This window comes from Saccopteryx bilineata, chromosome 6 (assembly GCF_036850765.1).
Source record: "Saccopteryx bilineata isolate mSacBil1 chromosome 6, mSacBil1_pri_phased_curated, whole genome shotgun sequence".
In the NCBI taxonomy this organism is placed as follows: Eukaryota; Metazoa; Chordata; class Mammalia; order Chiroptera; family Emballonuridae; genus Saccopteryx; species Saccopteryx bilineata.
This window is the reverse complement of record NC_089495.1, coordinates 12871680-12885731: the sequence shown is the minus strand read 5'-3', so window position 1 is coordinate 12885731 and position 14052 is coordinate 12871680. Positions and strand designations below refer to the sequence as shown.

Sequence of the window (14052 nt, the reverse complement as noted above, 5' to 3'; positions counted from 1 at the left end):
GAGACGGCTCCTCCCTGCATTTGCTGTTTTTCAAGTGCCTATGCTTTAAAATAATCAACATACCAAAAAAGGGGTATTTTGGAGTGGCATGTCCTAACCTCCTGCAGTGAAATTTTGGAATGGTACAATTTTCTCCTCTTCATGTGCAATCATTGATGAAGAATTGTGGGCAGTTTTGAAGAGAAAACCAGGAGCATCTTTGGGGCCCAAAGAAAAACGAGGAACCTGCCGACCCTCTGCATAAAATGCCCGCATACTTTGTACACAATGCATTAGGTGTGATGAAGCACTTTCAAGTGGGTAAGAGACAGGAGACGAGAATGATTCCACTGGTATTTTGCAAAGTGGAGTGTGAAATGCAAGTGTCTGCTGGCATTTACATACTCCTGCCAAATCCAAAGAGGAAAGAAGTAAATGGCCAGGAGGAAGAGAGGTTTGATCATCAGATGGTTAAATGTGTTGTGATAGTGTTCTATTAGAAGTTTTGAAGCAGTCAACATATGTTCTCTTTTCTTCAAACAGACCCAAATAGAAAACATCTGGAGCTACCCACACACAGCAGTGCTGTGTGTGAAACATCTGTGTGTAAGTCATACACTGTGCTGGCTGTTTGTCTATAGGCTCTCAACTCCATCCCCACCTTTCCCCTGCCCTGTCCTTCTCTATAGGGGCTAGAAACCTGCAAACTACATTTCCCAAACTCCCCAGCGAGCTGGCTTCCAAATAGGTTCTGCTGATGGGAGACCCTGGTGGGAGACTGGAAGGTAGGTAGAAGGGAGAAGCCAATTTTCTTTGTAACTTCTGCTGAATTAAGTCTTTGGCAGTGACATGCTGCAGCAGTGGGTGAATGTGGGTTTGTGCTCAGGGAGTCGAAATTTCAACAGCAGTGGAGGCCGGTGCTCCTGCAGCCTCTGCAGCACAGGATTCCTGGAGTCTGGTCTTGGCTTCGGCTTTAGCAGCAGCCCCAGCATCAGTGACAGGCACCAAGGTGGGGAGTTCGGTCCCCTGGTTTTCTGAAAGACATTCCAATAACAACAGGGGAGCGGTAGGTTTACCAGTAGCCTCAGAAGCAGAGCAATTGTGGATTCTGGGTGACATTTTTTTCTTTTGCTCCATCAACTTTAGGATGGTAGCAGCTTTCTGCAGTTACTAGTTGGTGAGTGAGCCCAGTTTTCCTTGTCTCTGCACCAGCCCTTCAACACATTCATAGCCAATTTCCTGTGTTAATGTCCCTCTATTTGAAATTCCTGTAAGAGTTCTGTTTGCTGAAGGGACACTGACCAATACACACATATAAGCCAAAGACAAAAATTGAAGGCAAATCAAATTAAAATTTCAATGTGTTTAATCCCTCACTCCACTTGCATTTTGGAGCTTACAGAAAAGAAGCGTGATGAACATGACTTTATCCCAAAATTTGACAACAAAACTCAATTCTTTGTCAAATGTACTGCAGCCTTCACCAACACAAAGAGATTAACACAAGAATTGTAAACAAGAGACTTTCCTTTGAGCAATGCCTGCCTACAACTTTTATTATTAATGATATTAATAACAGGTGTTCTTTCCCCAAGTATTTTTTGGTGAAAAATATCTTTCAAATTTGTTATTTTATTTAATTATCATAATAACCCTAGAAGTTGGGTATTATTGTTCTCATTTCATATATGAGGAAAAGAAAATATCTTTAATGGCCCTGGTTTTCTGTTTAGTGGTTACGTATCCCTTTCTTTCTAGTAAGCATACTTTCTGCAATGACCAAGCAACTCTTTCCATCCAGGAGTACAGCTTATTCCTTCACTCCCTTGTGACTTACTCTGGCCTAAAGGATCCAGAAGAGCTTCATGAAATCCAGAACCAGGCTCAAGAGGTCTGGCAGGTTCTGCCTTCCTTCACTTGGAACATTGTGCTGTAATGTCCCTGCATGCAGCAGGTGTAGCCTATTGGAGGATGAGAGGCCATGCAGAGAAGAAACACAATGCTCGAGCTAATAGCACCCCCTTGCAGACATGTGAGTGTCTGCATCCAAGGTCATCTTGAACCTTCCAGTCAATTGCCTTTCACTGAATGCAACTGCATGAGCAAGCCAAGCAACACTGGAAGAACTGCCCAGGTAACCCACAGATTTGTGAGAGATAATAAATTGTTGTCATCTTAAGTCACTAAATTTATTATGCGTAATATATAATTGACAAAGTGGTCATCTATTGTTTTTTGCATAAAGCATCGATTCTACTTCATTTGCCGATAGCGTCTCAAATCCCGTTCGTTGCACTTGCTAATAAGATGCTGGCCCCTCCCCCTGTCAAGGAGCAGGCACGTGACCCACAATGGTCCAGTTGGATTCTCCATCTCTGGAAATTTGATAAATGCAGAGGGAGGAATATTATAGGTGAAACTATTGAGACCTGCTGTTAAGATGCTCTGGAGCTGCTGGTTCTTATCTGTTCCAAATCTTAGCCTGAATCAGTTTCTGATGCTCGTGACCAAGTAATATACTATGACAGATTAAGACGCTAGCTCGCTGACCCACATCTGTAAGTACCAGCACTACCACTCGAACCCACATCTGTCCAATTCACTTTCTACCCATCCATGTTGCCTCCCTAATGCCTCCCAACCGAGTTTCCTCATTCATTTAGCATCTTGAAGATGTCTGGCCTTTCTTAACAAAGCACTTGGGAGGGCCAATAATCCATCTATGTACTGTAACTTGACATCAATATTGAATCTCTCACCCAATAACCAGGTTGGCAGTAAGCAGAGAAGGGACTTTTTAAACTGGAGAAATAGTGTATTGAGCACAAAGTGGCGAACTTTTTTTGAGATTTACTGAAGTAGCATTGACATATGACAATGTGGGGAAAGAGAAAACTCCCCCTCTTTTTGCTCTCAGTTCTTCTGGCTGGTCTGCTAATCAACTTGACATGAGGCAGACTAACAGGAGAAAATAACCATATTTAACTGTGTATGTGCACATGGGGGTTCCGGAAGAATTTGGGAACCTAAAACAAATCGAGAACTTCAAGGCTTATATGCCCCCTTGAGCTCAGGAGAAGGAGGGCATAGACAGTGGTTTCGGACTTCTGAGGAGAGGAAGGCAACTCATGAGACTGGAAAGCAAATGTTTGGTATATAAATGTTTGCTGGGCTGCATTTAACCATGGGACACAGATAGAACTTTATCAAAGCGGCCTTGCTAGTTTCCTCCCTGTCTGTCACACCTACTTCCTGTTAACCTGTAGTTACTGATGCTGATAACTCCTTCCGCGGAGCAGAAGCTCTATCTAAAAGTCGTTAGGCAATGAGGGAAGGAGGAAGGTCAAAGGTTTTTCTGGAGTCTTTTGTTTTTTAAAAATAACCAGCTTAAAATAATTAATATCCCCAAAGAGACCTATTTTGGGGTGGCAAACTCTGGTCCCCTTCAATAAAATGGATACTATTTAAGCGCACATATTTAAAGTGTACAGTTTGGGGAAGTTTGGTCATATGCATACACACATGAAACCATCACCGCAATTAGGATGGTGAACACATTCATCTCCATCAAGAGTTTTGCATCCTGTTTCCCTTTGGGATCCCTTCCCCCTCTCTCCTGCCCACACTTCTCTCCTTTTCCCTGATCTGCTTGCTGTCTGTCACTGAGATTAGTGTGTACTTCGTAGAATTTTACGTAAGCGAAATTGCACAACACGCATCCTTTTTCCTCCAGTTTCTCTTAATCAATGTAATTTTGAGGTTCCTCCATGATGTCTTGTGGATCAATAGCTTATGCGTTTAGGTTCCTGTGTGGTATTCTATTGTGTGGATATCCCACAGTTTGTGTGTTCATTCATCTGTTGAGGGAGGTTTGGATTGTTTCCCGTTTGGGGTTAGTACAAAGTAGAGCAGCTACGAACATTTATGTACCGGTATTGTATGGACACATGCTGTCATTCTTCTACACAGAGATCTAGAAGTGGAATATGTCATAAGTGTATATATCTCTATTGCTAAGAAACTGCCAAACTATATTCCAATGTACTATTATTTTTCATTTCCATTAGCAGTATATGAGGGTTCCAATTCCTTCACATTCTTGCCAAATCTTGGTGTTTTTGGTATTTAAGATTTTGACCATTCTAGTAGGGTGTATTGTGATCTCATTGTGATTTCAATGAACAGTATATTAAACGACAGATGCCAGATGCCGTGGAGCATATTTCTGTGCAATTTGTGTATCTTTTTTTTTTTTTTTTGGCAAGGAGCCTGTTAAAATATTCTGTCTGTTTAAAAATTGGATTTGTTTTCTTATTATTGAGTTTTGAGAGGCTGATAGTCTGTGCCTTTCAGAGCAAATGAAAAAAAAAAACATTAGGGCATTTAGAAGCTATGGAAAGACAGTGTTAGTGTTCAAACCGATTACTTGAGGCAAAAATATATATAATTTCCTCAGCTGACTTCCACTGGTGAGCCTGGGCAGGAGCTGAGCTCTGATCCTGGTGACCATCACCTGGTACGCAGGCGTGGTGCCGGGCACAGGCACGAGAAGACAGACATAACTGGCCAGGAAGGCTCTGGAAGAGATGCCAGACCACAGCGACAGGGAAGAGAGAGCACCTGGATGCCAGGTCTGGGCTCTGACCAGAAACAATCAAACATAGTAACAAAAAGGCTATTCTGTCTGCAGTTGACTTTGAAGAACTTCTGCACGGCAGTGTAGCACCTGTCTCTGAATTTGTGACTGACACCCCAGGAGCACTTTGATCATATTAAAGGACCCTACTTGGCAATGAATACACAGCCCAGGGGAGTTTGGCTGGAATTTGAAAGATTATCATGAGGCTCTATAAGCCCTTCCCCCATCTCCATTCCCAGTAAATACCACCAGCTTTATAATTTAGTGTCGTGGGTCTTAGAAATAATTTTCACTGGTGAAATAAGAAGTGTTCAAAATACAGCAATCCTCCCTTATTGGCGGTTTCACTTTCTGTGGTTTTACTTACCTGTAGTCAACAGTGGTCTGAAAATATTAAATGGAAAATTCCAGAAAGAATCAATTCATAAAATTTAAATTGTGTGCTATTCTGAGTAGCATGACAAAGCCTTGAGTGTCCCGCTCTGGTCAGCATAGCTTCTCCCTTTGTCGAGGGTCTCCATGCTGTAGACCAGGGGTCCCCAAACTACGGCCCGCGGGCCGCATGCGGCCCCCTGAGGCCATTTATCTGGCCCCCGCTGCACTTCTGGAAGGGGCACCTCTTTCATTGGTGGTCAATGAGAGGAGCATAGTTCCCATTGAAATACTGGTCAGTTTGTTGATTTAAATTTACTTGTTCTTTATTTTAAATATTGTATTTGTTCCCGTTTTGTTTTTTTACTTTAAAATAAGATATGTGCAGTGTGCATAGGGATTTGTTCATAGTTTTTTTTTTTAGTCCGGCCCTCCAACAGTCTGAGGGACAGTGAACTGGCCCCCTGTGTAAAAAGTTTGGGGACCCCTGCTGTAGACGCTCCCTACCCGTTAGTCACTCAGTAGACATCTCCATGACCAGATCAACAGTTATCACAGAGATTGTGTTCAAGTCAACCTTACTTTACTTAATAATGGCCCCAAAACACAAGAGTGGTGATGTCGGCAGTTCAGATAAGCCAAAGAGAATCCATAAAGTGCTTCCTTGCAGTGAGAAGCTGAAAATTCCTGACTTAATGACACATTTTATCATCTCACATCATAAGAAGAGTGAGGACCGTACAATAAGCCACATTCCATTCACATAACCTTTATTACAGCAAATTGTTCTAATTGCACTATTTAATTACTATTGTTGTTAAACTCTTTCTCTGCCAAATTTATAAATTAAACTTTATCATAGGTTTGGAAAAAAGAACATTGTGCATGTAGGTTTTGGTACTCTCCGCAGTTTCAGGCATCCAGAGGGGGTCGTGGACTGTACCCCTGGATAAAAGGGGACCCCTGTATGCGAGTTGGTTGAAAAGACTGTACCAGACACTCCAGCCCTTGCTTCAACGGGGTATTGTGATCTAGAAAGCCTCACTGCTAGTGATGTCCTTCCAAATGCTGTGTCTGCCTTAGGATTTGAGCCAGAGCCTGCCGCCCCAGCTTGCAAAAGGGTTCTCACACCTGCCTCTGACTAGCTGTGTAGCTAAACCTTGCTGTTAGAATATCGTCACGTGTGCGGAAGCGAGACAGTTACTCAAGGCTTTTGTCAGAGCGCCAGAAGAGAGCCGGTTGGTACTTCATCAAGTTTACAGAACTGGTTGTACAACTTTTTTTGTGCCTGCTGGCTTCCAAATGTTTATTTTATGGCGGTACTCAGTCTGAGACTTGCTTTCATGGTCACATATCACCTGGTGAGGAAGTTGAGGAATGGAGAGCTAGAGCCCTCACCCACCTCAGTGGCGTGCACCTGGGCCCACCTATGTCCACATCTGAATCTCACCTTTGGTTTAAGGAAGTTCTCAGAAGCTCTAAGGCTGAAATAAAGCAGGAATCTATTGTTAGGGAGGGACCTTTGTTGTAGCAGGTGTTCTTTATTTCTATGACCCCTTATACTTCTACATGCTGGTTCCTCACCATTAAACCCTTTCATAGAAGCTACCTCAGTTCTCTTATCTCAAGGACTCATAAAAGTAACTAAACGGTGTTGAGCAAGGGGTGAAATACAAGGGAGAACAATGCATCGCGCGGGGAACCATTTCTTAAAATGTGCGGCTTGTGTTTATACGTTCATATTCGCGGATGAACCCGATTCGGCTTTGGAAGGGCACTTAGGCCGATCTCCCTGTGCCAGCGGGAACCCCCACGGCTGCAGTTTCTCCTCCCCGGCCCTGCTCGGTGTTCTTTTTACTTGCAAAAGGTTTTATATGGAAAACCTGCCCTATTCTAAGTTGCTTTTGCATGGAGTCAGTTATTTCATTTGCTTGTTCTTCTAATCCGTTAAGCGTGCTCCCTGGTGGTGTCCGTCTTCTGCTCCCAACCTCACATCTCCGTACCACGCACACCCCACTGAGTGACTCTCTACCTCCGTGTCAGTCCTCTTTCCTCAAATAAGAGGATGCTTACTTACTGCTCTTAGCTACACCGTGAAATTCCGCTTGGGAACCCCACCCCACAGATCAAAGAAATAGACCATCAGGAGTCCTTAGGCTCGCTAGAATTCCAGACTCCAAAAAGCATATTTCCTGTCTAACCTTCATTTGAGCAAAACGATCAATGGGGAACCAGAGCGTCACTGTGAGACGAGCTGTTTGGATGCAATTGGCAGGGTGTGGAGAGTGACCCAGTCACTGTCCGCACGAACTCCTCCTCCACGAGGAACTTCCGTTTCTCTGATCTGCACTTGTCAGCACCACATAAATGTGTGCACGTCAGTGTATACGTGTGTACCACTCGACAGCAGAGAGCTGACTGTTCCAGGTCACTATGAAGAGAACTCAGAGTGAGAAGCTGCCATCAATTTAACTTTTTTTTCCCCTCACTCTTGGCCTTAAACTAAGCTCTGGGCCCACTTTGTGAAAAGACAGCCAACAGAAATACGGAATTGTTGTGTGTTCAGAGATTCCATGGAGGGGTCACTGGACAGCAGAGTGTTTAGAAAGGGCCTTTGCTCTTTGTGAATGGCAAAGAAAAAGAAGCTTCCCCAGGAAGGCCATTACCTCGTCTGGAAAGGCCAGAGGATGGGGACGGGGGAGGGAGGTGACTGTCTGGCTGGGGTGTTTGCCAATGGAACGCGGAGACACTGAACTTATAAGGCCTGATGTACCTCTGCTAGGAGCGGCGCCCCTCAGGGATGCCACGGAGTGCTCCTGGAGGCAGCAAACCACAGTGGCCCTTCTTCCATAACAACTCGGGATATTTTCAACTAGGTTTGGTGTAGCAGAAAGAGGCCTGGGTTTGTAACCAGACACTCTGGGTGGGGAGCCCCTTATCTAGTTCCTTAAACATTCTGAGCCTAAGACTTTCTTTGGTCAAGCTCAGACAATATTTTTCACCTTCCAGCAGCCTAATCAGAGGGGTAAATGAAAGTACCTATGTCAGTACCTAGAACATAGTAGATGCTCAATAAATGTGTGTGCCCTCACTCTTACCTTTATATCAATACTATACCTGCCCTTTGTATATAGCTCCTATTTTATTTTTATGTTTGTCTCCCCAAGCAGGTTGTAAAATCTTTGAGAGTAGTTTCTTCATATTATGGGTTTAAAAAAAAATCAATAGCAATAGGCATATGGAATTAATGTGTATTTAATTTTTGTCAAACGAATGACACTTCTTAGAAGTACTTACAAGAACAACAACAACCCAGTGCTAATATAAGGGAACTTCCTCTTAGTTCTGGAGATAGGCTGGTGGTTACCCATATGACTCAATTAAAAAAGCCCCTTGACGGCCCTGGCCGGTTGGCTAAGTGGTAGAGTGTCGGCCTGGCGTGCAGGAGTCCCAGGTTTGATTCCCGGCCAGGGCACACAGGAGAGGCGCCCATTTGCTTCTCCACCCCTCCCCCTCTCCTTCCTCTCTATGTCTCTTTTCCCCTCCCGCAGCTGAGGCTCCATTGGAGCAAAGTTTGCCCGGGCGCTGAGGATGACTCTATGGCCTCTGCCTCAGGCGCTAGAGTGGCTCTGGTCACAACAGAGCAACGCCCCAGATGGGCAGAGCATCGCCCCCTGGTGGGCATGCTGGGTGGATCCCAGTTGGACGCATGTGGGAGTTTGTCTGACTGCCTCCCCGTTTCCAACTTCAGAAAAATACAAAAAAAAAAAAAAGCCCCTTGAATGCTGAAGTTGGGACAGCTGAGCTGAAGTTAGGAATTTAGAGAGAATGGAGGGGAGGGGTCCCTTGTCCACCAGTGAATCTGTGGTCCCCTCTCCGTACTCTGGGACAGAAATCAGAGCAGACAGATTGCTGGTGTTTATCACCTCATGGAAACACAGGCTTCCTGTCTGCTCTGGCCTCACACACAGGCACCTGTGCAGGGAACAAGAAGGAAAGGGACACACATCCTTCAGGCTTGCACAACCCCAAGGCAGAGTTTGGAGGATCCCGTGTGTGTGTGTGTGTGTGTGTGTGTGTGTCCAGAGGCATGCACACAACTGATGCCTTCATGGGTCCTGGCAGGAGCACAATGTGTTACTCTCTCTGAGGTCCACACAGCTGAACTTGAGTCTGACAAAACATCTGGTCTCATGGGTTCACCCAGAACCATCTGAAGGTCAGCAAGTTGTAGTAGCTCTGGGTCAGTGACACCAGAGACGTCCCCTTTGCTTTGCCTCGACCCACTGGTCACCCTGAGTGCTGTAGAAATTAGACTAATCTTGGTCCATAGAGGCATGGGTTTGCTCTCTCAGTCTCTTCATTATAATTCCCTTCCTTGATGGGAAATGTGGTTGGAAAAGTATCCCGAGGTTTAAATACTTCAACAAGCCCTCATAGTCAGGCGGCTCTCAATCTTTCTGAAACTTTTCCCACTTTTCCAGAATTGTTCCCATTTCCCCAGTGACACTGCCGTTCCCATGGAAACATATTGTGTTCCCCCATGTATAAGACGCACCCTTTTTCAAAAAAGAATTGGGGTCTAAAAACTGGGTGCATCTTATACAGTGGTTGTGACATTTCAAATGCCATAGATGGAACTGAGGACGAGGCAATATATGAAGACAGTGATTCATCATCAGACACAGATGAGGACAAGCTAATGGATGGGAGTTTTGACAGTGATGAGTTGTATGAATTTTGTGATGAATAAAACTTGAGTTCAATAAATAACGTTATGTAATACATTTTTTTTTCTCAAATTTTAGGCCTCAAAATTAAGGTGCATCTTATACGTGGGAGCATCTTATACGTGGGGAAATAACGGTCATTCTGTCAACCCCGTTGCCTTTGTCTTGGGTCCATGAACCTGGGCTGGGTAAACAATTTCTGTTTCAGTGACGGTCAGCCATTCACCGGTCCACTAAGGCAATGGCTCCAGCACCTGCTGTGTCCTCCTTCTGCGCCATGACTGAGTCTTGCAGACAGCAAAGTAAGGCTCCGAGAATATGCATAACTGTCCCAGTGCTGGGAGCTGCTTGGAGGCATCGCTCGTGTTGGAAAGCATCTGAAAGCTCCTCAGACTTTAAGCTTCATGATTTTTATTCAATACATCTAATTTTAACATCCAGTAAGAATTAAAAAAAAAAAACCTGATGATAATCCACCTACAATTACGGATCATTCCACTCTTAAGTGGACTTTTCTCTCTATTCTACCCTACTGGTTGCCAGTGTTACCTTCATAAATGCCTGTGCCTTTGTCTTTTCTAGGTAAATATACCACCAACTCAGGAGGAGAAAGACAGGTTTGAGACTGGAGATTGGGAATATTGGTTTAGAGTAAGCCAAGCCTTAACTGCAAGATATTTTTAATGATGCCAGACATGAGGAAAAACATTTTTTTTCTCTAAACTACGCTCCTATATTCAGTAACTGGAGGCCCAGTGCATTAAACTGACAAAAGACAGATTAACAAGAGAAAACCAGACTGAATTACGTACTTATGCATGGGCATTCACAAAGAAGTGTGACTCCAGGAGGTGGTTGAATTTGGGGATTTATGCACCATTGTAGGCTAGACAAAGAAAAAGGCTTCGGGCGTTTCTGGTGGTAAGTTCTGAGGGGAGGAAACATACTGTACAGAGGGTGGTTTAGTAAGGTTTGTTATGTGGATAAGAGTCACCTCAGGGGCTAAGAGTTGTCTCTGGAGTCCTTCTCTTCCTGGTAGGGAGAGGGACACACCTGTACAAATGGAACTTTGTGTCCTGCTTTTTACACAGAAAGGGAGAGGGCAGAGAGCTAATTGCCTTTGTCTCAAAACAGTCCTTTGGTCCAAGTGTAATGTTTTGGGGTGGCCTATTTCAGTTCCCTTTGTGCCCAAGAGCACTGCCTATGTGGTATTGGCACTCCCCGCCCACCTTGCTACTCTCTCTCTTGCAAAGTTATAGGCTACGGAAGGGAGAGCCATGGTTTCGTCAGCTCCGTGTCTGTAGTGCTCCCTCTTAACTGCTACCTTTTGCTTAGCATCCCCGATCTGCCACGTGCTTTGTGTACATTCTCTCCACAAAAGGCTCCATTTTACAGATGAAGAAATTGAGGCTGAGAGCGGTTAATCGGTTTCCTGAAATCCTTCTGCAAATATGTAACAGAGGACCCAGGATTTGTCCCTAGATCTCTGTATTAGTCAGCGTTCTCCAGAAAAAAACAAAACAAAACAGAAACAGAAGGCTATGTATGTTATTTTAAGGAACTGGCCTTATGCCGTTGTGGAGCCTGGCAGGTTGAAAGTCTGCAAGGTGAGGGCAGACTGGAGACTCAAGAAGGAACGGATATTGTGGTTCAAGTCTACAGGCAATCTGCTGCAGAATTCTGTCCTGCTCGGGGAGGTCAGTCCTTTGTTCTATTTGGGCCTTCAACTGATTAGATGTGGCCCATCCACATCATAGAGGGCAGTCTGCTTTACTCAAAAGTCCACTGATTCAAATGTTAATCTCATCCAAAACATACTCACAAAACCATCCATAGTAATGTATGACCTCGTGGGTACTGTGGCCTAGCCAAGTGGACATACAAAAGTAATTATAACTACCTGTGAACTGCAGATTCCACACTCCTTTTCATTACACCAAGGTTAATTAGTGACCTTGAGTCAAGTTCAGGCCATGCACACTAATCTTGGGCAAAATCTTCCCCGTTTTATGTGAAATGAGCCATCAGTGCTATTTAAAAGGTTTTTTGTTTGTTTGTTTGTTTGTTTTACAAAGAAAATTTTTAAGGAATCTTCTGCTCCTGAGACTGCAAAGGCAAACCTGACCTGGGCGGTTATAAAGAGCACAGATGTTCTCTAAGCATCCTAGCTGCAGAGCCGTCTTCCTGGACCACTCGGCAAGTTTTGGAAAACTCTTTAATAAAGCAAGTACTTCAGATGAGAAGAGACGTTAGGTTTTTATATTTAAGCAAAGCCATTTTACTGTTACTTTCTGAAATAAGAGAAAAGAAAAATTAAAAATTGATTGATCATAGGTTGGGCATTGGTATCATGTGTGATGAAGTTTCCTTAAAGTTGCAGTTATACACATATTAGCCTATTTTACATAGCAATTTTACTTTTTTTCCCCCCCTGAAGTGAAAAGCAGGGAGGCAGAGAGACATTCTCACATCTGCCGGACCAGGATCCACCCAGTATGCCCACCAGGGGGTGATGCTCTGCCCATCTGGGGCATTGCTTCCTTGTGGCCAGAGCCATTCTAGTGCCTGAGGTGGAGGCCATGGAGCCGCCCTCAGCGCCTGGCCAACTTTGCTCCAATGGAGCCTTGGCTGCAGGAAGGGAAGAGAGAGACAGAGAGGAAGGAGAGGGGGAGGGGTGGAGAAGCAGATGGGTGCCTCTTTCGTGTGCCCTGGCCAGGAATCAAACCATGAACTTCCACACGCCAGCTTGATGCTCTATCACTGAGCCAACTGGCCAGGGCCAGCACTTTTAAGACATATAAAAATGTTTGATTAAAATCAAATGTGAAGGCTTCAAATGAGCTCATTCTCTAGAACGTGTTTCTGAGATTCTCGAAGCTTTTCCTGGTGGGGCCGAGACTAGGATCGAGCTGTGAGCGAGCTCAGCAGGAATGTCCGGGGAGGGGATGTCCACCTCAAAGAGAAGGTTTGCAAATGACCTGTGACAGAGAAGCCTTGGAAATGCGATCCTGTCTGTCCTTGCAGAAAAAAAAAAAATCCTGTGAAATTCTGTGGCCCAAAGCATCCCAACTCCTTATTCATTTTTATTTTTGTATTTTTTTTTGTGGTTGCAAAATATAAATAACATAAAATGTATCATTTTAACCATTTTTAAATTTACAGTACAGTGCAATCCATTGTCCTTGCCATGTTGTGCAGCCATCACCACTATTTCCAAAACCTTTTCATCATCCCAAACAGAAACTCTGTACCCACTGAAGCAACAGCTCCCCGTTCCCCACCCTCCGGCCCCTGGTAACCTCTATTGTACTTTGTCTCTGTGAGTTTGCCTCCTCTAGGCACTGCTTCATATAAATGGAATCACACGTGTGTGTCCTTTCGTAACTGGCTTTCACTTAGCACAGTGGTCGGCAAACCTCGACTCACAAGCCACATGTGGCTCTTCGGCCCCTTGAGTGTGGCTCTTCCACAAAATACCACGTGTGGGCGCGCAGGTATGTGCGTGGGGTGTTGGTTGGCTGGTGACGGGAGACGCGGTGCAGGCGGCCGCGGGAGACGCAGCCGGGGGCGGCGCGCGGGGCATGCGCCAGTCGAGTAAGCCAGTCAGCAGTCTCATTGTGCAGTGGTTAGTGCTAGTCGCGTCTGCAAATCATGCGCGGGTGACAAAAGTACCTACTCGAAGCATAAAGTTACCTGTATTTTTCCAAAGAAAGGAGATAGACGAAACAAGTATACAAGACCAGTGTGGATGGGAGAGTTGGAAGGGGTGGACCTCAGGACCTCAGTGAACATACCTCAATCAGCAAAGGCCAGTTTAGGAGTACCCTAATTAAGTTAATAACAATGTACCTATGTGGTAGACTGCGAGTGGCAAAAATCCTTTGTAAATTCGAGGCTTAGCAAAAGGCTAAGTTCTTCCCCCCTCCACCTCCATATTGGCTATGATGCTGAGTATTTGCACCCACTTCACTTGCTTCCTTAAGTTGCTGGGAGCAGTTTACATGCCCTTCCTCTCACCTTTTGTTTGTTCAGATGTTGGTTGATTTCACTTATGCATGGAGGGGGGATTTCTGTTTATGCCTTAAGAGAGTTCCTGTTTTGCCTCAGATGTGTGACTTTGTATCAAAGACTTCCTTATTTGCATATGGCTATATAATAAAGCAAACTGGGGCTATGGGGCGCTTGGATATTGCCATCAGCATTGAAGAGGCCTCCCAATCCCATCCTCTTTTCTCCATGAGTCTGTTTTCTTAATTCTGTACCGTTCTCCCTCAAGACCCAGAATTTTTAGCTGTGCTGTTTTCTAGCTATGCTGGTCCACAGCATACCTAC

The 14052-nt window shown here is 44.7% G+C and overlaps 1 long non-coding RNA gene across 1 annotated transcript; it reads left to right on the top strand.

Annotated features, from left to right (window-relative positions):
• The first annotated feature begins 516 nt into the window (after positions 1-516).
• Positions 517-10173, top strand: LOC136308434 (uncharacterized). Its single transcript, XR_010726098.1, has 4 exons — positions 517-585; positions 1126-1156; positions 1781-2113; positions 9799-10173. It is a non-coding gene; the product is annotated as an uncharacterized lncRNA (long non-coding RNA).
• The last annotated feature ends 3879 nt before the right edge of the window (positions 10174-14052 follow it).